We start from the raw sequence: 26,725 nt of genomic DNA on the forward strand, positions 1-26,725 counted from the left end.
TATACATATATTATATTTACATATATATAATTATATATATATATATGTAGACATAATATATATATATATATATATTATATTATATATATATATATATATATATATATTATATATATTACATATATATATATTTCTAAGCACAGTTTCCCATGCATAGAAAATACACTCCTATGTTTTAAACAAAGAACGAATGCTACGTCTATTATACCAGTGCAAATAAAAAAAACACTTCACTATGGGGATAGAAAAAATTGTTTTTGACCTCTTGAACCAATCCCATAACCCTGAAATATTTAAACAAAACCCACTCCTTTTTTGTAACAATAGTTTAACACGCACCACTCTCATAATGGGAGAAAAAGCACTCGGAAATTTCTCTTCTTCGTAAAACGCGTATCAATCTCGTCGGCAAATACAAAGCGAAACCGGTGAGATGACCACTAGCACACTCACTTACAACTAGACTGAGTTTGCTTGTCTCCCGACTCCCACCCTAAGAATCTGGTACGAGCAAATTTGATGACCCTAAATAGAAACTCTTCCCTCATCCCCCCATCCCACGGACGACATTTTCTCTACCCCTTTTATTTTCCTAACTGGCCAACCATCTCTACATTGGCGTTCCTAGGCATAGAAAAGCAAGAAAACTTTTTATATCCCCTCTTTAACCGTCTGCCACCACTATTACATGGGAAAACCTCCATGTATTTCATACGGTAAGCGTGGACACGAAACGGAAGGCAGACCCCCACACACAGGCTCTCTCTCTCTCTCTCTCTCTCCACCTCTTTCTCTCCATTCTAACAGGTAATGAAAATGAGAGAGTTGCATCATAACATAACGTTTATTTACAATAACTAAATTAAGTCGATTAACTAAGTAATCCAGTCTTACAGACTAACTTAAAACAACTCATTGTCAAGTCACCCAAAAGGTCACACCTTTCCCTGGGAACTCTGTCCCACAGAAATCCAGAAACCATCTGCCAAAGATACAGAACACATTCTGGTAAGTACACACACAAGTTTAAAGACAAAGTTAATAAAATGGAACATCTTACATATATCAACAAGCCACCCCTTTGGCTAAAGTAAAGGTAACACTTACCCATTTCCCAACCGGACACTAAACACTTTGTCACAAAAAAGCTCCCCCGGCGAATGCCACGGCATCTTTGCCTATGACTCGAAGCCCTCTGTCAAAATCCCTCCCATAGGTTTTGGGTATGAACGCTTTTAACAGAAAGAGGCGCACACGCACATACGAACACACAGTTCGCTAGCGCCTCGCGGTTCTAGCTGCATCTAGTTTCACAAAGGCACTTTGGGAAGAGTTCATAAACTGTCGTACATTGACTCGACGAACTAAGCACTTTTATCTCACGCCATCCCCTAGAAACTCATTGATCAGCTACCCTCAGGTCGTTACTCTGCCCTGTCCTCCACATTCCACAGGTTACAGAGAATGCACGAACAATATATTATTAATCAAAACCCTATGTCTTTACATATATATATATATGTATGTATATATATATATATATATATATATATATATATATAATATATATATATAGTATATATATATATAATTCCATCTATAAAGGAGCCCATAAAAACACCAAAATATAGAAAGAAAAATACTCTATTTCAGAGACTGCTGTCTCCCTCTTCAGGTAGATGAATGAGAAAAGTTTACAGACAAGGTGGTATTTATTCCGAGAGGTCCATCCACAGGTATGCCAATTTAGGTCACCCCCACGATAATCTTCCTTTAATCTTCTTAAGCTTTGGCTGAATGAATATCTTGTCGATCACATCTGAATCCCATGCTCTTTTGAGATGATCTACCTGCATCGCTTTTATTTATGACGATTCCATCATTTGACTCTTGTACCGGCAGTTGCTGCTATAAATTATACGTGACAAATTCCAGTTTATTCTATTGTTATGTTCATTTGTATAGTTGAAAATAGCTGAGTTCTGTTGTCCTTACCTAACTGACCATTTGTGTTGTTGTATTATCTCTGTGGGGAAGTGATTTTCCTGTGTATATATATATATATACTAGGTCATCTTAACCATATGTACGAGTATTTCAACATCCTTCCCCCTACGGGGGCTAGTGCCGTCAGTGCACCTCACCACCAATGCACTGTGGGCAGTACTTAAGGCTCTTTGCAGCATCCTTCCGCTCCCTAGCTGCATTAGACGTAATTTTCATACGGTACTGTTTAGTAGATCCTAATCTTGCTTAGCGTCTCAGTCGCGTGGTCGGTTTGGTCTTGGCCTGCCACCTCGGTGCAGCGAGTTCAATTCTCGGCTTTCCATTGAGGTGTGAGAGGTGTGTATTTCTGGTGATAGAAGTTCGCTTTCGACGTGATTCGGAAGTCACGTAAAGCCGTTGGTTCCGTTGCTGAATAACCATTAATTCTATGCAACGTAAAAACACTATACAAACAAACAAACAATCTTGCTAACTTTCTGTGTCACGAGATAGTTCCTCGTTACAGATTCCTGTCTTTGGCTTTAGACAAATCGATTCCCGTCCCCCGCTCCCAACATTTTAGCGTTGTAATAATGTCGTTTTTGTTCAGCTAGCTTAATTATCATTTAATTATTACCCTGTTCTGCGGCTACACTTGCTCTACCGACTTACAACTATTTTAACAAGACGTCAGTATTGCTACGTTTATTTGATCTACTAACTGTTTACTTAAATGTGCAAAAGAAGAAAGTTTTCTTCCATCTGCACATACTATATTATCAAAATACCCTGTGATAATACACATTCCCGAAAGTGGAAATTAAAACTTGTCCAGTATATTTTTGGTAGATAAGATATTTCCATTTATTCAAGTGAATATTGTAATTATTAAATATGATTTTCGTGCGTATAGCAACTATCAACCGCATAAATGGCCTGTTTCATAGCTAATGCCTCGATAAATATGTTAATTAAAATAACCATTATAATTTAAAGAGATAAACACACAGAAATCACAGGCTAATTACCGCGATAAACACAGCAAAGCCGAATTAGTTATTAACGAACGCAGCAATACGCAGACACCGTAAGACATATTAGTTATTAACAAACGAAGCAATACACAGAAAACCATAAGACATATTTGTTATTAACAACGAAGCACTACTCATAATCCATGAGACATATCAGTTATTAACAAACGAAGTAATACACAGAACCATAAGACATATTAGTTATTAACTAACGAAGCACTACTCAGAATCCATAAGACATATTAGTTATTAACGATCGAAGCACTACACAGAACCCATTAGACATATTATTAGTTATTAACGAACGAAGCAATAAGCAGAACCGATAAGACATATTAGTTTATTAACAAACGAAGGAATACTCGGAAACCATACGGAAATTTGAAAGCCACAACGCCAGACAACCTCAAATCATTCCCAAGAATTTGAACAACATCGACAAACTGTTTCCGGAGTTTCGCAGCTTTGATGAATTTTTTCATTAATTTTTTTAGTTTGCCTTTGGAGGTCAAATAAAAAAACATTGTCTAGCTAGTAAAAAAAATTTCAGTAGATGAAAATCAATGGCCAGTGGGAACAGCTCATTTCATGATGACGCTTATATATTTTTTATTTTTTATCTAAGTGAATTTCCTTATATCAGGAGTGTTTTGTTTCTGAAACTTCTTCAATGTGTGTCTGTGTATCTACACAATAAGCAGTATATCAGAAAGTATTATATACATTATGTCAAGCACAATCCAATACGATAAAGCTTATAGCTTACTCGGAAGTAAGCCTTAAAACCACTTTATTGTTGTTGATCTTGCTGTTGTTGTTCTTGTTGGGGGTGGGGGGGTGGGGGGGGGGGTAGGACAGCTCTATGTAAGAGCCTAAACAGGTCTGAAAAAGGTGCTTTGTGTTGAGTTAAAGATACAGAGATTTTAGGATACATTATTTATGATTTGTTTATTAGAATGAAAATGTAAAAAAATAAATAATGCTCATGTTAAACAGTACAGAAGAATTATTTCTCATAATATATAGCGCATTTATTTTAATATTCGTTGGGGAAACAACCCTCTATTTGACCATAGATTTTAGCACGCGTCCCCCGAGTAAGCTGGAGGTCGGATCACACCTTGTGTTATTTACATGTGGAAAATTAGCATAAACTACGCATGGTTTTATCCGTATTATGTTCTCGGAAAGCTACTCATTCTGTTCGGTTCTCACGCCTTATTGTGACTCGTAAGATCTTTCGTAAGTTTCCCAGCAGTGTTTAGTGGGATGAGTTGCTAGCCATGTCTACGTAGCTCATCACAGATGACCAACAAAAGATTAAGCGGTTACCTACCCAAGCACTGCCCAAGGCAACTACATCACCTAGTCTTTCCATCCGTAAAGTTATGAATGAATCATTATGAAAGATATGAATAGAGGAGAGGAAAAACTTACACGAGATTGACTCAAATACGACACGCCATTTTCGACTTTAAAGATTTTTGTGTGTGTGGTTTTTTTATAATTTTTTCTAGCAGCATTCGAAAGTCAGAATTTATCATTGCGAACAAATCTAGCGTCTACTAAAAACCAGAAATGACTGTATTATCTTGGGTTGTTTTAATGTCTAATTTTTTTTAGCGTTTTCTCTTTTTTTATATATATAAAAAAATGGACTCATGCAATAAACTTCCAGGAAACTTAAGGTCATTGTGTGTCTTATTTTTCTGTCGTTTGATTTTTAAACCTTTAAAATATCTCGTTCGAAAAAGGATGATAGATACATTTTGTAACATACATCGTCCAAAACCTTTTATTTCATCAAAAATACGGATTTATTATAGGCCTTTTTATCAAACGCACTCGTCTGAACCTGAAGTAATAAATCAGACTTTTAAAGTAAAAAAATGATGATTATTACCTTCGATTTAAAACTCATATAAAAAAATTCTTATATTGAGAAATAACAACGTCCATTCAACTTTTAATCAAACCTCAACCGTGAAAAGGCGCTTACAAAAGAGACATAACATTAAAAATTCATTTAAAGATCACATCCCAGATTTTTTGAATTTCTCAACACAAAAACTTCCTCTTGAAACCATCGGCCGCTCTGCGTGCTTGCGTAATGCATGATTGCAGAAGCGCGCTCAGGAATGCGTGTTGCAATGCCGTGTTTCTCGTTGTTAATGAGACCCAATTTTGTTTGTTTAACTAAGGGGCTAGTTTTTTTTTTTTTAGGTTAATTGGGGAGTCTCTCCCCTCCATGCCCCAGCGAGAACGGGTATTAGAAAGGGCAGGGTCACAAGCAGATTTTGGGGCAGTGGAGTCTACTACAATAGATACCCGGAATTGTTTGGGTACCTGGACACTAATAACCTTCAGTCTTTTTTCAACTGGTTGATAGAAGAAATCTACAGCCGTTTTATTCTGAGCGCTAAATAAGAACACTTAACTTTTCCCAAAATTGGTAAATCAGTATACCTGGTGGAGAGTCGACTTTAGTGGATCGCAGAAAGGGTTGAAGAAGGAATATTCAGATAAAATGGGTAAAAAAAAAACAGGTATTTTTTTATTCTAATACTGAGCGAAATTTCATAAAAATTCAGTCATATATCGCAAACAGTTTTTCTACTTTCAGTACAAATAAAAATACACATTATTCAATTTTTATAAGAATAGAATACTGACTACCCCCCCCCGCGAAAAAGAATCATACATACACGTCTTCATTGCACTTTAAAAAATGTGGTACACTTTTATTCAGTAAAGACTTTCTCTCTCTCTCTCTCTCTCTCTCTCTCTCTCTCTCTCTCTCTCTCACCACATGAAGTAGCAGTATATTCTTATAAAATGACTGCAATTTTGATAACAAAAAACCATTAAAGAAATGAAAAACATACTTTCCTCTAAAACGCTTTTCTATCTCTCTCTCTCTCTCTCTCTCTCTCTCTTCTGAAGCGTGAAGAGTAGTCCATGTTTAACGCGTGTTTTCTGCTTGTTAGACACATGTGACCAAGACATCATCAAGCAGCTTCGTGAGAACAGCTGAGTGACTAATTAAGCATAAGGGTGAGAGAGACCTCTCTCTCTCTCTCTCTGTATATATATATATATATATATATATATATATATATATATATAATATATATATATATATATATCTTTAAATGGTTCTACTGACAAAATTAATTATTCAATTTGATTTTATTTTGTGCAAGTGAAGTGAACCTGATTATGTTAATAATGAATATTAACTATTATTTTGCGCTCACTCTCTCTCTCTCAATATATATATATTATATATATATATATATATATATATATATATATATATTGAGAGAGGGGGAGTCCCCTCTTACCTCCACGGTTAATTATAGCAAGTCAGTTAGCCACTGAGCCTTCCTAAACCTTGAAGTAATTTTGACAGATTATCTGTCTAAAACATAGCATGAGGTCGAAAAAGAGAGGTGTCCATGCCTGAGAAATTGCAATTGATATACAACACACACTCCTTATTCCTTTGGCATAGTTTCTAGACTTTTTTTTTTTTGTTTTTTACACTGATTAGCCTGTATATGTTTACCTTCGCACGCTACATTATGCTTGTGCGAATAAGAAATAACGATTGCCAAAATTACATCACAAAATATAACGTATTGTGCGTTATGTTATTCTCTATTACTCTAACTTTATTTACGGCTGGGAAATGAATCATTTGACAAAATAAATGATTTCATTTCATTCATTTTGTGCAAGTGAAGTGAACTTGATTGTGATAGTAGTGAATATTAACTACTATTTTGGCGTTCTCTCTGTTTCTGTCGGTCTGTTTGTCTGTCTCTTTCTATAAATTTGGCACAAGCAGAATGTAGCTTGCGAAGGTAAACATCTTCGGTTAATCAGAACACACACACACACACACAAAATGGTCTAGAGACTATGCAAAAGGAATAAGGAAGTTGTTTGTTGCATAGCAATGCAATTTCTCAGACATGGATACATCTCTCAACTTTTCGACCTCATGCTATATTTGGACAGAGATAATCTGTCAAAATTGCTTTCTAGGTCAGGAAATGAAAATTATGCAACATGCCTGACGGCTCAAAGCGATTACTAATGTCGTTGTTTTACGTTGTTGCTAAATTAAGTTTACGTTGTTGCTAAGTTAAGTATATATCATTTGAACCAGACCACTCATCTGATTAATAGCTCTCCTGATGGCCCGAAGGATTATATTTTTGTTTATTTTACGTAGCTGGGAAACAATTAGTTACTTAGCAACGGGACCTACAGCTTACTGTGAGATCCCGCCACATTAGATCGGAAAGAAATGAGTTTTTAATCACCAGAAATAAATTCATGTTTCCGCATCGGCAGCAGACGTGGAACGAACTCGGCTACCAAATCGAGAGGCGATTTTGCAATCCACTCGTCCAGTGAGGAACCACACAAGATTTTACAAACGTGCGTGGTTATTTTTGCGAGCAGTGTTTGAAGTGTCCAGAAAACCTCTGCATATAGATAAGGAATTGGACTTGAAATTGGATTAAAAGTTTTGAGCAAAGGATGTAGCTAGGGGCCGAAGGGACGCTGTAAAGAACCTTAAATAATGCTTACGGTGCACCACGTGAAGTGCATTGATGGCACTACCATCCTAAAGGACAAATATAGATACGAATTGTTATGTAGGAGTGAGAATGTAAGGATTAAGCTCCTGTAGGCTTATAGAAGCTCTGGCTCTACCACACCAGAAATCAAACTGCAGAATCCCCTGTGCTTTTACGACAATATTTCAAATAAGTTTAGATAAATTTGGTAGGCACATTAATCCTATATCAGAGAGAGAGAGAGAGAGAGAGATATGAGAGAGAGAGAGAGAGAGAGAGAGAGAGAGAGAGAAAGTGCTAAGCATTACTGAACCGCCAACTCAGATCCTGAACGTAAAAGTGTTTACTCCTAAGGTATGATGTTACCTGCCATACAGATCTGGGTTCGGGAGTTGCTGCAAAAAAGCTATTTCAAAGCTAAAATAGAATTCTGAAACCAGAATAATAGACAAAAATTGAAAATAAAAGGTATATTGAGTAGTCATCGTTCTACAATTAGTAGTAGTACGAAGGACGAACCTGGGAAAGAGGCAGCCTACTCAGCAGTGCTGCCAAACTGCTGCATTGGCACACGAAGATTAAAAACAGCAATTCGTCATAATTGTACCAAAAGGTTTGCTAAAGAAAAGTTAAAGAGATAAAAAAAAGCAAGCTAAAGCTCACGTTGCAAAATTAGAGAAGAAAACACCACGACGGGCTATTAGCAAACCTGACATGGTCTAGTTCGCATGTAGTTCTCACGTAAAACTGGTACACCCGTTCATTAGTTTTTCCTTACGTATTAGATTCATTAAAATCTACTGAAACCCTGCTGATTTGCAAAGTTCTATATCGCTGATATTTTGTAATTATATTCTAATTTATCGATAACAGCTTAGAAAACTGAGTCCCACTTTCCACAACTTACAACATCAGCTCTCAGGGAAAAAATCGAGCAGCGCGCAAACTTTGATGTGAACTTCCCATTAATCACATTTTCTCATGCTCTCTATCCACCAATAGGAAGCAACCGGCAGGTCACCCTCTATCGCTCAGCCAATGAGACATCCCCGTTTCCAGTGGAAAAAAAATAATAACGAAAAAATGACAGAAAACTGGGAGAATAATACACTCTCTGCTGCAGGGTTTTCCCTTTGTTCTCGTATAAGCTGCCAATTTCTTTTCTGGACATTGGAATGTTTTTTTACAGCCATTTTTTATATCGATTTTTTTGTCCTCGTCGAGATCGTCAACCTCAAGTGTTTATATAAAGGGTCGGACAGTCTCTGCTCTGTTTCTTGAACAGTGGCTCCACCTCAGGCTCCAAGCCACGGAAAGTGGCTCAGCCCTCAGTGCTCAGTTGTGAGAAACTGCCAGTTCTGGGAACACCAAGCACCGGAGATAGTCGTGACACATTTACGGCGTCAAAAAAGGTAATGATTATAATTTGCAATTTCTTGTTGTTGCCTCTCTCTCTCTCTCTCTCTCTCTCTCTCTCTCTCTCTCTCTCTCTCTCTCGTTTATAAAAGCAACAGTGTGGAAGAGTTTAAAAGAAAGCTAGAGGAAAACCATTAGAACGCTTGTGACTGTACAGTGGAACCTGCTCCTAGAGATAAGTGAGCACACCGATGTCTCCTCGGATGGATTAATAAGCCTTTGAGACTTCTAATCCTTGTAACAAGCACAAGAGAATGCAGGTTTTCCTCTTACCCACACGAAAGAACAGAAATCCTCTGCCAAAGACTTAGTTGTCACATCAGTGTGGTTTTCTAACGAAAAGATTGATCCAAACTTTAGCAACTATTGTGCTTAGGCTGAGTGAGACAACACATAGGCCTACGGCTGTAGGAGGAGGAGTAACGGAGAGGTGAAATGATAAACTATAGATCCCCTGGATCCTTTGCAACTTCAGGATAGGTTTACAGTATCCGAACAAAAGGATTAGTCCAAAATCTAAGCAACTTTTGTCCTTATGCTGAGGCAACATAGGGCTACGGCTGCAAGAGGAGGAGTGACGGAGAGGTGAAAATATAGATCTTCTGGATCCTTAGCAGCTTCAGGATAGGTTTACAGTTTCAAACAAAAGGATTGATCCAAAATTTAGCAACTATTGTGCTTAGGGCTGAGTGAGACAACATATAGGCCTACGGCTGTAGGAGGAGGAGTGACGGAGAGGTGAAATGATTAAATATAGATCTGGATCCTTTGCAACTTCAGGATAGGTTTAACGTGACACAAATGCGACGAAGAAGGAAAACAGAAAGAAGGACGATGGAAAAATCAAAGCTTTGCTTTTACATCTCACGAAAAATAATCACACACACACACACACACACACACACACACACACACACACACACACACACACACACATATATATATATATATATATATATATATATATATATATATATATATATATATATATATATATCTTCTCCAAGTGCAGCAAAACGAATATTCATAGAATCTCGAAACCTCGAGCTAAAATTCACACGTAACTGCCGGGTTCCTTAGTTTACTCTATTATGTCTTTTTTTTTCTTTTTATTTATTTAATCTTGAAGGCACGTCCTAAGGTTGCATAGACCAGGTAACCTGGGTTTTTCAATGAAGCTTGGACGCACAAGGGCGTAGTATCAAAGCATCAAGTTATAAGCGAAAAAAACAAAAAAAAGTCATCACGATCGTGATATGTTTTTTCTACATAAAAAAAACCACAAGGACAAGAAAAAAGTTTATGCGTAATTAAAATGCATCAAGTCATAAGCGAAATGTTGCTGTCATACACAGAAAAAAAAAAAAAATTAATCAGTCCCGATCGTGATTTTTTTTTCACATAAAAAACACAAGGGCAACGAAAAAAGTAATAGGTAATTAAAAAAAAATCGTCTGAAAGGATTCGAGGGAGGGAATGTGGCATTTCGTGAATTTTTCTCATCTATTGTGTGTGTGTGTGTGTGTGTTTTTTACATTCGTCGTTGCCTGCAAGTAATAAATATACACTTGATAAACGCACATGAAAGGCAATTTGCATGAAAAAACTACTTCAAGCAGCACCATTTGTATTGAACATCACGCTAAACTGAATCAATTTGCTTAAGAATAAATAAATAAAGGTAGGTCATTTCTCTCTCTCCTCTCTCTCTCTCTCTCACTCTCTCTCTCTCTCTCTCGCTACTATACATGTTACATCTACACGAATACATGAGTGATCACTGTTATACATATGAGCACGCGTGATATATTCGAAAGAAGGCGGTTGTCGTAATAATTGCATGGCCATTACTCACAAAATAAGGCTTAGGTTATCGTAGTAATTGCATAGACATTACATACAAAATAAGGCTTAGGTTATCGTAGTAATTGCATAGACATTACATACAAAATAGTGCTTAATTTATGAATGTGGTCGAAATTAATCACGTACATAAACGGAGTTTTATCGCTACATTTATACGGATAGAATTCATTCAGGAGAAACTAAAAAAAAAAAAAAAAAAAAAAAAACAGGAATTCATGACAGCATTTTTTTCCCTTTTTCCAATTCATTTTGACATTTCTCACTAAATAGTCTTAGTAAGTTATTTTGTTATTAGTGATTCCCCTCCTGTTTTTTTTTAACTATTAAAAAAATCTTTATAAAATGAATTAGAATTATTCACACAAAAACTTTGACCTCTATGGTCACTTGAAGGTTATATTACCTCCGCATAATACTTCAGTCCTTGTACGGGTTTAGTGCCGCCAGTGCACCTCACGCGGTGCACTGTAGGCATTACTTATTAAGGATCTTTGTAGGGTCCCTTCGGCCTCTGGCTGCAACATCTTTCATTCCTTTTACCGTACAACCTTTCATAATCATTCCTTCTCACTCACACCTCACCTAACAATTAATTCACAGTGCAATTGCGAGGTCTACCTCCTGGTACACCTATTAAACCTTCTTACCTTCAGTTTCAGCGCTAAATGGCCTCATAGGTCCTAGCGCTTGGCCTTTGATAAGTAACGTATTGTAAGTAATCAAAGGTGAATTATTCCCCTGAATGACCAATTTCTTTGCAGGTCAGAATGGGGGCCCAGGATAAGCCTGAGAGTAGCGAGGCGATTAATCTGAAGAAGTTCCAGCCTCTTGCTGAACAACCCACCAATCTGCCACCGACGCATAAAGATGGTAATTATCTTCGTGGCACTCAGGCTTTACTTTGTATATGTATATGTATATATATATATATATATATATATATATATATATATATATATATATATATAAAATGTGTGTGTGTCTACGTATGAAATGTCAACATTCCCTTGTCCAAAGACGGTATAGAAAGAAAAAAAAAAACGAAAGTTGTCCCTAGGGAAACCGAATAAACAATTCTCGTGATTTTGTAAGTCTTTATATATACATGTGAATGTTATATATATATATATGTGTGTGTGTGTGTGTGATGTTGTGTGTGTGTGTATTTACTCATATCCTTTGCACCCGGATGAAGGCATTCCAGTTTGTCTTCTTAAGGTATTTGTCAAAAAAAACCCCCCCACAAAAGAAAAAAAAAAAGCCTTCGTTTTTAAATATGCTGTTCAAAATGCTAGTCAGAATCAGCTTTGCAAAAGAAGAAAAAAAAAAAACACGTTTTTTATGTTATAACCACATTCCTTGACACCAGCACATCCTGAAACCTCTCTCCTGCAGAATCATCTATCGCAAGTCATTCTAAAATATATAAATAAATAAATAAAACCAGAAGTTGTCTTTGCAGAGCTGCAAACTGAGAGAGCATGCAGTCAAATGGAAGATGGGCAGCTGCCATCACACGATGTGTTACTTCTACGGCAACATGGTCGGTGGGCTGCCCGCCCCATTTGCCCAAGGACCCGAGACAAGCGACGTGGCTCGTCTCGAAGTCATGCTGCTAAACCCTGGCGATGTGTCTCGCGTACTTGGCCGTCGTCACGTGGTTAGGGCCGAAAATACATGAGGAACAGACAGCCAGTTCAGGGGTCTCAGGGTAGCCATGATGATCTACAATGCCTTCCAGGTTGTCTTTAAACTTTGGATTTTCTTCGGGGTAAGTTTTAAAGGATTCTTTGTTTGTGTAGGGAATTGAGGATTTCGTGTCAGGATACCGTTTACCTGTTTTTCGTTAGGTAATGGAGATATGCCACTCGAATATGAAAGGCGTCATATAGACGAAAAACCTATAAAAATTAAAATTATTTTTTTTTCTCTTTTATTTCAGCATTTTTCATAATAGCTTTTCTAGTTTGCAGAAGATAGGAACCTTCATCAAGCAGCTGAAAATAAAGAGAAGAAATTCTAGTGAATGGCAATGTTTTCTTCATATGCCTACATTCCTGTTTACCAAGTACTCATGTATGGTTAAACTAGTATTTTTTTTCCTCAGGCCTCAGCCAACGGATGGTTGACCACATACTCTCTCTTCTGCGAGCCTTGCAACTTCTCCAGCCAATCAGAATCCGCCGTTGGGGTAAGGCTTCACCACCATTAATCCAGTTATCTCTTACTCAGGGAGTAAGCCTACTGAATACCTTTTTGTTGTTGCTGTTTATGTTGTTTGTCTTACTGTTGTTGTTTCTTGTTGAAGGGTGGTAGGAAAGCCCTATTGAAAACCCTGAAAATGTCAGAAAAGTGTTTCGCGTTGAGTGAAATATACAGTTAAATTTTTAGGATAGGATCTTTATGATTTATTCATTAGAATGAAATAACAAAAATAGTGTGCATTATTAAACGATGCAGAAACAATTATTTCTATAGAATATAACGTATTTACTTAAATTTTCGTTGGTGAAACAACGCTCTTTTTGACTGTAGATTTTACACGCGACCCTGCGTAAGTTGGAGGTTCGGATCATACCTTGTTTTTCCTTACTTATTGCTCTTTAATCTTGACACTGCAGGGTTCTTATCGCCGTTTTACACGGCGGACGACCTTGGCTAAATGTATACATATAACGTATATAGTATACATATAATCACACGGAGGCAATCACAGATCAAGCAAGGCTAGAGCGATAGTGGAGCCTCTACAAACATTGTGAATCAGATGATAATATGTAAAACGAATTCTTGAAATTACAAAAGGTTGGTGACCCAGCGGTCTTTGAGCAAGTGACGCTTGCAATGCTGATCACGTATGAAAAAGGAAATTGTAGCAGCTGATGAGGAAAGTAGGGAAGAAAGTATGGAAGAAAGCGTGAGGAAAATATGGAAGAAAGTATGGAAGAAAGTGTGGGGAAAGTAGGGAAGAAAGTATGAGGAAAGTAGGGAAAAAAGCATGAGGAAGGTAGGAAAGAAAGTATGAGGAAAGTAGGGAAGAAAGCATGAGGAGAGTGGGGAAGAAAGTGTGAGGAAAGTAGGGAAGAAAGCATGAGGAAAGTAGGGAATGAAGTGTGAGGGAAGTAGGGAAGAGAGAATATAAAGGGAAATGGTGGTTGATTCTTTCAAGTTGGTTTGTATGGGGAGAGAGGCGAGAGAAAATAAAAGGCAGAGATCTTTGTCTTACTGAGAGAGAGAGAGAGAGAAGAGAGTGGATCTTAAAAATGAGAAGGATCGTGAATTTATAAATGATATTAGAAAGGAGAGGCTTTAAGATACAATAGAAGGCTAGGGGCTATTTTCCAGAAAAGTCGACATAGTATTAACGAATGTTCCATGAGGGTAATAAGACATCTTTTTTTTTCATTTTCCATTTTTTTTTTTTGGAACTGATCAATTCACGAATATGATGATCTTGTTTTCCAGAGTAGCCAAGCTCCCTTGAATGCATTTATGAATGAGCATTAGGGAGAGTGTATTAAACGATGATATCATTTACTAGGAATTTAAAAAATAATGATAAAAATAGGCCTTGGGAAAGAAAATAATTTGCTTCGTAAGGCATTTATTTAATCCTGAAGAAGGTAATTGAAGAATCACAAACAAAAGACGATAAAATTCTACACATACACAAATATATATATATATATATATATATATATATATATATATATATATATATATATATATATATATATATATATATATATATATATATATATATATACACACACACACACACACATCATATATATATATATATATATATATATATATATATATATATATATTATATATACACATACATATTTCCCAAGGAGGTCAGGGATCTCGAGTAACGTAACAGCGGCATTTTCTAGTCACCTTGGTCAAATTCAAGGTTATTTTTTGTGAAAGTTTTTTCGTTATTTGCTAACAAGTTTTTCTTCTCGTTTTTTGTAAGAGAAAATAATGCGTTTCGATGACATCATCGCTTTTCGTCCGGGGAAAATGTTTATCGTGAAATCTAAGTTATTATATTGGAGGTTTTGTTTTACTCATTTGTATAAACGTCAGTGGTTAAATCATTTAATTATTATTGCAAAATTGAGTGGGCGAGTATAATTAGATAAGTGTCTATGTTATGTTTTCCACTAAAATGAAATGAAAATACACATATACATATATTCACTATGTGTATATATATATATATATATATATATATATATATATATATATATATATATATATATATATATATATATATAATCAGAGGAAGACGGACGAAAACCACACATCACTAGGCTGTCTTTTTTATTATTTTGCCGACGTTTCGGGGAATTAGTTTCCGCACGGGGAGCAGAATCTCAACCCAGAGCACTCCAATATCAGGAACCATGCAAAACAATGTAAAACCTACATTGACAACAAAGATTTCAGTGTAATCGGCCATACTACCAAAACAACAGAGTTAACAATCCTTGAGTCGTGTTTATAAAACAACTCGTACCATCATTAAACACCCATACTTCTGCGAGTCAATTGTATTTAGCATAAGTTCTTACTGTGGTGGTTTGCTTCCATTTAGTTCCTTGCTGTCTCACCTCTAGGTTGGTTGTTTTTATTTTTATCGATTTCATTTTTACTCTAATGTATTTTAAATGAACTTTTAGACTATACTTTTAACTTTTTTATGTTTTTATCTTTTTCTTATGTGCAGCCCAGAAGATGTAATTCTGTAAACAATTACGAAACGTCGGCAAAATAATAAAAAAAGACAGCCTAGTGATGTGTGGTTTTTCGTCCGTCTTCCTCTGATTAGTCGCTTGGAGTAGTTCCCTGTGCCTTGTATCACTATATATATATATATATATATATATATATATATATATATATATATATATATATATATATATATCCATATATATGTATATTTATACATGTGTATATATTTAACAAAGTTTACACACACACACACATATATATATATATGTGTGTGTGTGTGTGCGTGTATAGAGAGAGAGAGACAGAGAGAGACAGAGACAGAGACAGAGAGAGAGAGAGACAGACGACAGACAGACAGAGAGAGAGAGAAAGAGAGAGAGAGAGAGAGAGCGAAGCTGCTCCTAAGTACGAAGGTAAAAATGAAAAATAAAGTACTTGCTGCTGAGGAATAATGAAAATGTCATTTTTTTTCTTTTGACAATATTTTTTTATTTTTCTTTTTCTCTCATTCCAGTTCTTGCACGTGTCGTACTGGTACTACATATCCAAAATAGTCGACTTCATCGACACCGTAAGTATAAAGATTAATCTTGAAAAATGATTCCGTGCGTAAAGTGATTTGGCTTAGGATAAACTGGCCTTTAATGCCAGCACGTGACCTCCCCCCAGGGCGCACTGCAAGTGTGGGCAGGTGTTTAAAGGAGAAAGACGCTGGTGTGAACATTTGAACTTGACATTTTCGAAAAAATGTAATTGTTTGAAAAAAATTCATCTAGTCGTTTCTACTAACGAGGGTCCCTGTAAAATAATTATAGCCTTGGATTTACTTTAGAAGGTAATTAAGGTAATACTGGGGTCACTGACAATTGAGCTATGATATAGAGTAAGTCTTTTTAAAATAGTTACTCAAATAATACACACACACACACACACACACACACACACACACACACAACATATATATATATATATATATATATATATATATATATATATATATATATATATATATATTCTAGACGTTTATGTGTGTGTATTTAATTCATTTGGCTTTGGGCTTTCCAAATTGTCATTTTAATGTTTTTTTGCATCGTTTGATTAGATTACCTTCAAATTAAAACTAATACAAATAATCAAGTTCCATTATTTTTGGTCTGTATAATGGTATACTTGTGTCTGTTCAAAAAGGCTAAATAGGATATATATATATCTATATATATATATATATATATATATATATATATACACTATTGATCACAATATAAAGAATTAAATATACCCTGCACAGATGACCTTAGCAGCTGTGAAGACATAGCTATCTAAAGAAAAACTAAAATAATAAATAAGTAAAAGTCCATTTTTTTCTTCAGATATCTTCGTGGTGCACAAAAAGTACGACCACATCTCACTCCTTCACGTCAGTCACCACGCTCTGATGCCCGTCAGCACTTGGTTTGGGCTTCGATACCAGCCTGGTAGGTTACAATTCCCGGTTCTGGAATGTCAGATCGCTGGAAAACACTGTCTGGTGAAAATGAAGCACTGGAAGATTTACTGGAAAAAAAAAAAAACGCAAGTGAAAATATTGGTAATCAATTAACTGACAGCCCAACACAAAATGCAATAATGTTAGAACAATAATTGGTCTACCTGAATTACAGACTGTGCTGAAAACACACCTTTGTCGCTTAGAGACAACAATGAATGATTAAAGCACCTCAGTGGCGTGATCGGTATGGTCTTGGCCTGCCACCGCGGTGGCCGCGAGTTCGATTCTCGGGCATTCCATTGAGGTGTGAAAAAATGTGTATTTCTGGTGGATAGTTCACTCTCGACGTGGTTCGGGAGTCACGTAAAGCCGTTGGTCCCGTTGCTGAATAACCAATGGTTGGAATCCATGCAACGTAAAAAAAAAAAAAAAAAAAAAAACAAACAGAAACAAACAAACAGACAAAACTATTGAATGATTGATTTATGGTCACCTATACTGGCGTCACAACATCTAGGTTTATTGACTCCGTACTGATATTTTCGAAAAAAACTATTTAATGAAACTGATTTGTCTTCAAATGCCCACAAAATAAACAAAGTATTGTTCATTATTCGCGAATCTTCACTCATAGGCAAACATACCCAGGAGGGTAGCGCATTTCTCTCCTCCAAAATATTTTCCTTTTTCATCCCAGGTGGCCACACTACCTTCATGGGCTTCTTGAACTCCTTCGTGCACGTCGTCATGTATTCGTACTACCTCCTGGCAGCCATGGGCCCACGAATCCGCCCTTATCTCTGGTGGAAGAAGTACATCACCACAGTTCAGATGGTGCAGTTCGTCGCCATGTTCCTGCACTCCTTTGTGGTGAGTTTCCGTCGATTTCCTTCTAAAGTCTTCATTGAAAGTTGTTTTAGCTTTTTTCCATACCTTTCTTGCTGTCATTTTTTCGTATATGTCAATAGCTAATGTTGTCATACTTGAAGCACTACAGTTTCTGTATTGCTGCGTTTATCACGTAATATGTAAATTTAACAAAACTGAAAAGCTGTAACGAATCTTACGTCATACTATTTCAGTACCAAAACGATTTATTTTTGCATTCCATTTACAATAAAATCAAAATAAAAACTTTCGATAATAACAGAAAACCGACGAAAAGTAAAACACCAAACAGTATGGTAAGGAGATAATGGAATTGTCCACTATGATGCCAAACAAGCAAATGAATAAACATAAATAAAAATGAAACGTTGGAGACTTGCAGAAGTTACAGTGTAACTCTTATCATTATAACGTTTTATTCACCTTCCATTTACGATAAATTGAAATAACAGCAGCTTTAGTTATGTTACAAAAGGACGAAAAGTACACTTCCAGTAATAAGGGAAAAGATAAAGCAATTCTCCACCCGTTGGTGACAAATAAAACCAGAGAAAGAAATCATGAATAACAACCAATAGAGCCTTACAGTTTATCCTCCGTGGATTCTTATTGGTGGTTTCATTGATTACCTTTGCGTTTCCACGAAGCCCGTGATCTTCCTGGACTGCAACGTGCCCCACGAGATCACCCAGCTGGGTGGGAGCATTGGCCTTCGTCTTCCAGATCCTCTTCACGGACTACTACATCAGTGCCTACCAGAAAAAAGGGGCTTCCTTTCGAGGTAGGATACCCCTATGCTGAACCTCAAAAGTTCGGTCGAAAGTGTATGTTTTGTCTTAATAATTTATATATATTTTCATATTTATTAATTTATCCTCTATTGCATTTCCTATTATCTACTATAACATTTTTTTTTTCCGCGCCAACCTTTCCCCCACTTTTCAGATGTGCAAGCTCCACTCGAGTCTCCCAGAGCCAGTCGCCGAACGTTTACAGAACCCGCGAAGCTGTTCCCCAGGACCCGAGTCCTCAGACAGGCGCCATTAGGAAGGGAAGCGTCGGATCTACTACTACCTGCGGCGTCAACGAGCCTCCTCCACTAGATGACACCCTGCGCAGGAGATCAACCGTGGAGACCGTTTCTTGATCTGGGGCATTTAGTCGCTGTGTTAAACTGTGGCTGTTGTCGTTTATAACTATCGGTTATACAAAGGTATATTCGGTCCTGTTGAAAACGTATGTTTGTTTTTAAAAAACGAAATAAAAATCTTGTATTACTCGATCGGAGAGATATGAGAAATCGAATTATGAGCTATTACGTACAATGTGAAACAAGTATCTAAAGACAAAGGGTTATCAGGCTATGTACGTCCATACTGTACATAACCGCTTACATAATACATAATTTCCGTCAGCGTGTGTGTATATTATAAGGGTGAACCAATTACTACAGAATTTATGTTGTTTCACTACAAATAATTCGCTCCGTTCTCTGCTAACCATGAGTCCAGTACAGAGGTCTGCTTTCTTTCAAAGCAGAGAACAGGATCTTTGGCTTTTAGATTGTAGTCTAAGCCTGCGCATTTGATTAGTTTGACCATCAAGTATCAAACATTGACGTGAGATAGAATTTATATTTCAATTATAAAGGCATCTTATCATTCATCAGTTGCTTAGTTTTCTTATCGTGTGTATGAGATGTTTTGGCAATGCCTTCTCATTATCAATTCGATTTCATCAGCTGTTTTGTGCAGTGCCATGTGTGTTAATAAAGCAATGCTAATATGAGTATATCTGCACGTTATATTTTTAACATGCAAATATGCAGTGGTCTGTAAATTGTGTAATATTTCAATAATAAAGCAATGTCAATCTAAATAAATTCATACGTTGCATCTGAAGGAGATTTTACTTAAATGGTTTGTAAACCTTAAAGATACTTAACAATTGGGGCTATATAGTACCTGTGAATCACATGACAGAAGTGTAAGAATCAAGCAGCAAGATGAAAGAAGATATGGCAAATAGAATTGCAGCTATTTTTTTTCTTTTTTTAGCTGATAGGTAAGATGGGTGAAAGAAGAGTGAGGACAGTTAGCTAGCTAACTATTTAAAATCCCAAGAGTGATCAATGTAAGAATAGCGGATTTACAGTCAATTAAAAGAACCTTTGCTGGAGTTAGTCGAAAGGAACATAAGCTGGTTGCACTCAGTTACCTCTCAGTCAAACAATTAAACATTAATAACGTCTCTTTCGGATAGACTGGCCAAAGATTAAAAAGATTCTTGCGTGACACTGCCAGATTCGTCCACCTGTTTCTGCCTGAAGAGCTGATTACATAACTGGTTTGAGAGATATTTCAAGGACTGATACCCTTCCTGACTCCAAACCTTCCCTGTTTCTCCGGGCTTGGGACCGTCTTTGAATTTGGTTAAATTCCAAGAAGGGATTGGTCTGAAAAGAAGAAGACACTGTCAAATGCGTTCTAATAAACAAACTCAGAATATAGCATTCACATTTTTCTAAAGTAATGCTGATATTATTTAGACCTGCACATCAAAGATCTGGTGGACTTTCAACAAGCGCATGTTTTGTCAGTCAATTTGTCATCAAACTTAATAACTTTCAGATGACGTATCTTATATTTACCAAAGATTCGCGTAGCCGCTTTTTTATGTCTTTGTGAAGTTCGAAAAGTCTACACATTCGTCCTGTAAGTCCGCCGAACTTACCCTTCTAGCCGGGAAGATTTTGAGTTTGTGAACTGTACGGTGAGTAGGACGAAATGTGATTGTTGTTATTTTAGTTTAATTTTGTTCATGCGTCCATCTATATATACTCTGTTTTTTCCATCCGTCTGTGGTGTTTTTCGCATGATAACACTGCATCCCAGTCTGTAAAATAGTTACGCTTTGTGTAAGTTTTAGGTAAATAAAAGAATATCTTGGTGTACATTTGCAACTGAAAATTGTTTTAATAATTTACTGTATGCGAATTACATCGTTAACATTCGAATAGGATATTATTTAAACAGCCCGGGATGCAGTGTTACCTTGCGCACACAGCACAGGCGGGGAGGGACAGACGAAAGAAGAAGAAGAAGAAAAAAAACAGAGTATAGTCAGGACGCTTTCATTTAACTTGTCTATTCAGTGAATCCGTAGTTTCTTGTAGAACTTTTGATTAACTGGAGTAAATACCGGTTAGTGATGACTGATTCAAAGGTAGTTTTAAGGGCTTCTTCAAATGAATGGGTTTAACATAAACCTTGAAAAGTGGATTAAATGAAGAAATCGTAGTGGTCATTTACGCTGACAACTGCTTGCTAACTAATCTGTTTTCCTTTTAAATGTAAGGGACAAGGTTTAGAGCCTTCATCCAGTCAGTGCGACTGAAAAAGGAGATGAATCAAGGTATCATTTCAGAATGAACAATAAGTCAAGCTCCCGCAAGATAAGAGATCACATGAATCAGAGAGAACAAAAGCAGAGATAATTCCAAATTTTGTCAATGTGAATGTTTATGACTTGCCTTGATGGCCACCTCTGTGGAAGAACAGTTTGCGGCTAAGTGAAAAACGACAGAAAGTGGATGACGCAGAATGAATAAACAAGAAGAGCTGAAGTATTGCAAAAGCTCGAGTAGGAGCATCTTTGCCAATTTAGCGGAGTTTTCCACACAGGCCGATGCCTTTTAGTAGCTGTTTCCATGAATTCAAGCTGTCATAGTAATGCAATAATGATACAGTTATTCTAATATTTATGTAATATATATATTTATTATAAATAGATACGCTAAATTCACTTATTTCCTCGGGTTTGTGTAAGTCTTGTCCCGAGTTTGGCGGGTAAACACATACCAATTGGCAACAGTGACTAGGAGGTTGATAGATTGGGAACTGATGCTCAGAGTGTCTCTTGATTGACGTGAAAAGTTTAGAAGAAATGGAGAGACTGCCAATACTGCAGGTGTCAAGTTGAAATAACACAAATACCACTCTTCCTCCTAGTATAGGTGACATTCTCATCTGACGAGGATAGGTTGGGAAGGACCTCTAAAAGACGCAAGTAAGTCTCTGTAATAAAGTATTGGGGTTATGTAGTGTTGTTTGTTTGTTTGTTTGTATGGTGTTTTTACGTTGCATGGAACCAGTGGTTATTCAGCAACGGGACCAACGGCTTTGCGTGACTTCCGAACCACGTCGAGAGTGAACTTCTATCACCAGAAACACACATCTCTCACTCCTCAATGGAATAGCCGAGAATCGAACTCACAACCATCGCGGTGGGACGCCAGCACCATACCAACCACGCCACCGAGGCGCTATTTATATTGTGTTGATAGTGGAACAAGCGTAGACCGTAAAAGGCCTCAGAAAAGGTGTTTCACATTACTAAGTTCCTTCTGTGATTTCACATCTAACATGAACCTGATGAAATGAGCAAGAAATGACATGTAAGGGTGCTTTTTTAAAGGGATATTCAACTCAGATCGGTAAATAAATGTATTAATAACCTTATGATTTCAGTTTCTTAAGACATATCATTTGTGCGACCAGGGCTTTTATCACAACGGATATGAATGTTTGAATTTGGTGGCTGGCCTCGTCTTAGTCATAGTTGCCAGTCATAATCATTCTAGAGACGGAGAATTTGATGAAAAGATATGTCAAAAGCAATCTATATCTTTAGAAGCATGAATAAAAACTGCTCATGGCTTTCTTAATAATTATCGAAAACTCTAATTGTAATATTCTCTTGCTGTGTTTCTGGTTCAATTCGTTTCCCGTAAATACCGCCTCTTTTAATTATTACCAGTATGAAGTTTCCAAAAAGCCTTATGACATAGATCAAAATACGAAATAAGTTTCCAAAAAAAGCCTTCATGACATAGATCAAAATACGAAATAAAAAGTATTCATGTCCTTAAGTTTGTATATTTAAGAGTATTTATTTTTATGTCTATGCATATAATTTTTTTTCACGAGGAGTTTGAAAATGAAAACAATAGCTTTTCTTGAACTAATTCTAAAAAGAAAAAAAAGTTAGTATTCTATTTCTAAAATCTACTATATAATGTTTTACTGAACTAAGCGATCTAACAGGAGACTTTTTTTTTCTTTCTTTCTCTCAGTTTTGCAAAACTGGGCTCTCCGTAACTTAATTTGATTACTACTTGCTTGTTTTTGTTGACAATACTTTAGGTAGTAAATGCCATTAAATTTAAAAAATTTAAAAAAAAAAGCTACTTTCCGTGTAACGTGTTCAAGAGGAAAATAGTTGTATAGAATAAGGACAATGTACTTTCCCCATCTGTAAAAACTCGTGGAACATTATCATAATATCTAGGTGTCTTCAGCGATGTTTGCCGTTATGCGAATGTCCCAATTTATCTGTATCTCACGCTGTCACAACTAATCGCCTTTTCATAACATTCACTAGTCCGTTTTCACGCGTTATCATCAATAGTTATCAGAATTCTGAGTAAGTAGAGGCCTTTCTGTTTAAAGGACTCCATGTATACTATCGTAAGCGACCAATGGAATCACTAGTAAATTTTTGTATGGGGTTTTCACACGATGTCTCCTCGGATAGACTAACAAGTCTTTGAGACCAATCCTAATCCTTGTAACTCCTCCTGTCAAAAGTGGGCGGAGTCTAGTGGTCGAACGATCACCATAGACCTGTGTGGATGGGTTTATCTATACTCTGTTTTCTTCCATCTGTCCACCCGCCTGTGGTGTTTTGCGTATGGTAACACTGCGTCCCAGGCTTTAGTTAGTTATGCTATTGTAAGTTTTAGGTAAATAAAAGGATATCCGGTTGTACATTTGCAACTGTAAAGTGTTTTAATAATTGACTGTATGGGAATTACACCGTTAATATTCGAAATAGGATATTGTTATTATTGTTGAATGTCAGCTGAATGTAACTATCTAAAGCCCGGGACTCAGTGTTACCATACGCAAACACCACAGGCGGGTGGACAGATGGAAGAAAAACCGAGTATAGTGATGCTGATGCCCTCCAATAATTCTAAAGTTCAGTAGTTTAGCATCTCCCATAGTGGACGGACGTTTTGCGTGCACAGTGGCTCTAATATCAAGTGATACTGGACAGAATTATTGAGGGAGTTCACTGAATTACACAAAGAACACCTATACCACGAAACGTTCGATCTTAAGACCATAATGACTAATGCAAAAGCAATGATGTATACGAGATAATATCGGGAATCAAATTTCGGGAGGCTCAATCAGTCACAGAAGAAACCGTTGGCAAAAAAAAAAAAAATCATCAGCTTCAGGACAATCTACTTGAAAAAAAATGAAGACTTAAAAAGTTCGAAACATCAACGAAATCAGGAACAGGTACTTTGGATACGTATTTATGCCCCCATGCTTGGTAGTTTAGTACTACGCTATGATGCTTATTCTAGAAAACAAGAATTGACAAGGCCAACTCGTTCCAGCATAACCATAGATAAGGTTAGTGTGACATTATTGTCACATAAGATTTTTTCCTTGACAGTTTTTGGAGTTACACTCTGATTTTACTCAACATAGGTCTAATGAGCTGCTGCCGTCGAAACCAACTGTCGTAACGTATATACCGAGGAAAGGGCTTGAGAGAAAAGAGGCGATTTTTAATTTAACGGTTTTTAGTAGGGGGAAATAAAATATGCTTGTTATAAACTGTTCTGATTTTTAAAGTAAATGTCCTCAAGAAAATCATACACTAGTACGTTGTCATGTCATTCTTAATTTTTTTTCACTGCACATGGTAACACTGCATCCCGGGTCTTTAAATAGTTATGCCTATGTAAGTTTTAGGTAAATAAAAGGATATCTGGGTATACATTTGCAACTGAAAAATGTTCTAATAATTTACTGTATGCGAATTACACCTTTAATATTCGAAATAAGACATTATTTAAAGCAGTGTTACCATGCGCAAACACCACAGGCGGAAGGACAGATGGAAAAAAACACAGAGTATAGTCAGCTCTAAGATTCATTCAAAAGTCCACATGCTATGTGATGATTTCAATTTCTTATGAAATATCGTCACTTTATTAATATCTGTGGTTATATATAGCTTGTCTTCAACGGTGCCAACCTTGAGCCTTTATAGGGATGAAGACATAAACCAAGAAAAATGCGTCAGAGAAGACTTATAAATTAAAAGTGCAGAATTTACAAATAAAAATGTATTTCTAGAGTTTCAGGCCTCTTATAGGGTCTTTATTTTTTTGTCTTAAAATTTTAAGCTTTGATGTTATCTTGGCAGGTGTGGTACGATTTTCGTACGTAAACAAGGTACCTTTTATGTATTGCCAAAGAAGTAATGGTGTTCCCAAATTCCTATAGTTTTTCTAGAGTGCTCTCAAAATACAATTGAATTATTATCTAAATACTTTTAATTTGTCATAAAATGCATTTTTAACAAAGTTTCTTCCTTATTACAATTTTTATTTGCAGATGGCGATAACTAAACAATAGCTTTTTCGTCGCATACAGTGCTTAAGCAGATGCGAGTTAGGATTCTATTTTGTAAATCAGCCTCAATGTTTCTTTAAACTAAGCGCCCAAGAACATTCACGAATTGCAAATCCAGTAAGTGAACCAGTTTTGATAAAGGATGACGGTAAGTCTCCATTGTCTCATCGTTGAGATTTTTCACCTGTAAAAAATGGCTTTTTTTTACATACTAATACTCACCTATACTCTGTTTTTTTTTTTTTTTTTTTTTTTTTTTTTTTTTTTTTTTGTTTTTTTTTTTTTTTTTATCTGTCCATCTGCCTGTGGTGTTTGCGCATGGTAACACTGCGCCTTGGGCTTTAAATGATATCTTATTTCGAATATTAACGGTGTAATTCGCATACAGTAAAATATTAAAACACTTTTTAGTTGCATATGTATACCCAGATATCCTTTTATTACCTAAAACTTACACATAGAGTAACTATTTAAAGCCGGATGCAGTGTTACCATGAGTGACCACCACAGGCGGATGAAAAAGATGAAAAAAAACAAGTATAGACTTAATTGCATATATATCCTATAAAGGCTGATGGATTGTATGTATGCACGAAAGTATGAAAAATTTCCAGTGTAGAGAAACAATATATACATTATTTCTGCTGTCTAATATTCATTTGTTCACTATGGCAAACACCACGACTATAAACGTGGTCGAGTTTTTTCCCCTCGTGTATGTATGTGCATTTTTTAATTACTAACACGTATCTCCAGTTTTCAATGAACATGGCAATTCCAGTCTGGCACAGAAGGGAAATCGTGCTTTGATTTTTATTGGGTTGAAATGTTGGTTGACTTCCTGAAAGCTAATTGGCCATCGTCATCTTAGTTTGTTTTTCAAGGTTCCTTATTTTTCAAGGTTCCAATACGTCCATACAGGCCCCGCCCCACTTTCCATTTGACATTTTTAGTCGATAGTTTTCTGGAAGAATAGTTCTTTGTGTCACATTTAATTGAGTAGTCCTGCTTTTATTTGTTTTCTTTGGTTTCTTCTTTATTTACATCTTGTACACTTCTGAACAACTTATTGCATAGTCTAGTGACGTGGCCAAAAGTACGTTGGGAGGCTACGACTTTGTAAGCAACTGCTAAATTGAAAGACTGACACTGCTATTCTTTCGTCGTCAACTCAGAAAATGTGTCAGAGACGAGTTATTATTTTAGAGGGAG

General features: G+C 36.3%; 1 protein-coding gene and 1 pseudogene across 2 annotated transcripts in view; both read left to right on the plus strand.

The window, feature by feature from the left end:
- The window catches only part of LOC135219885 (very long chain fatty acid elongase 7-like), a 185,431-nt gene that overhangs the window by 34,390 nt on the left and 124,316 nt on the right, over window positions 1-26,725 (plus strand). The gene's annotated exons all lie outside the window — the stretch shown is intronic.
- On the plus strand, window positions 12,376-19,161 carry LOC135220065 (very long chain fatty acid elongase 7-like; annotated as a pseudogene).

Source organism: Macrobrachium nipponense, chromosome 1, assembly GCF_015104395.2.
Source record: "Macrobrachium nipponense isolate FS-2020 chromosome 1, ASM1510439v2, whole genome shotgun sequence".
Lineage (NCBI taxonomy): Eukaryota > Metazoa > Arthropoda > Malacostraca > Decapoda > Palaemonidae > Macrobrachium > Macrobrachium nipponense.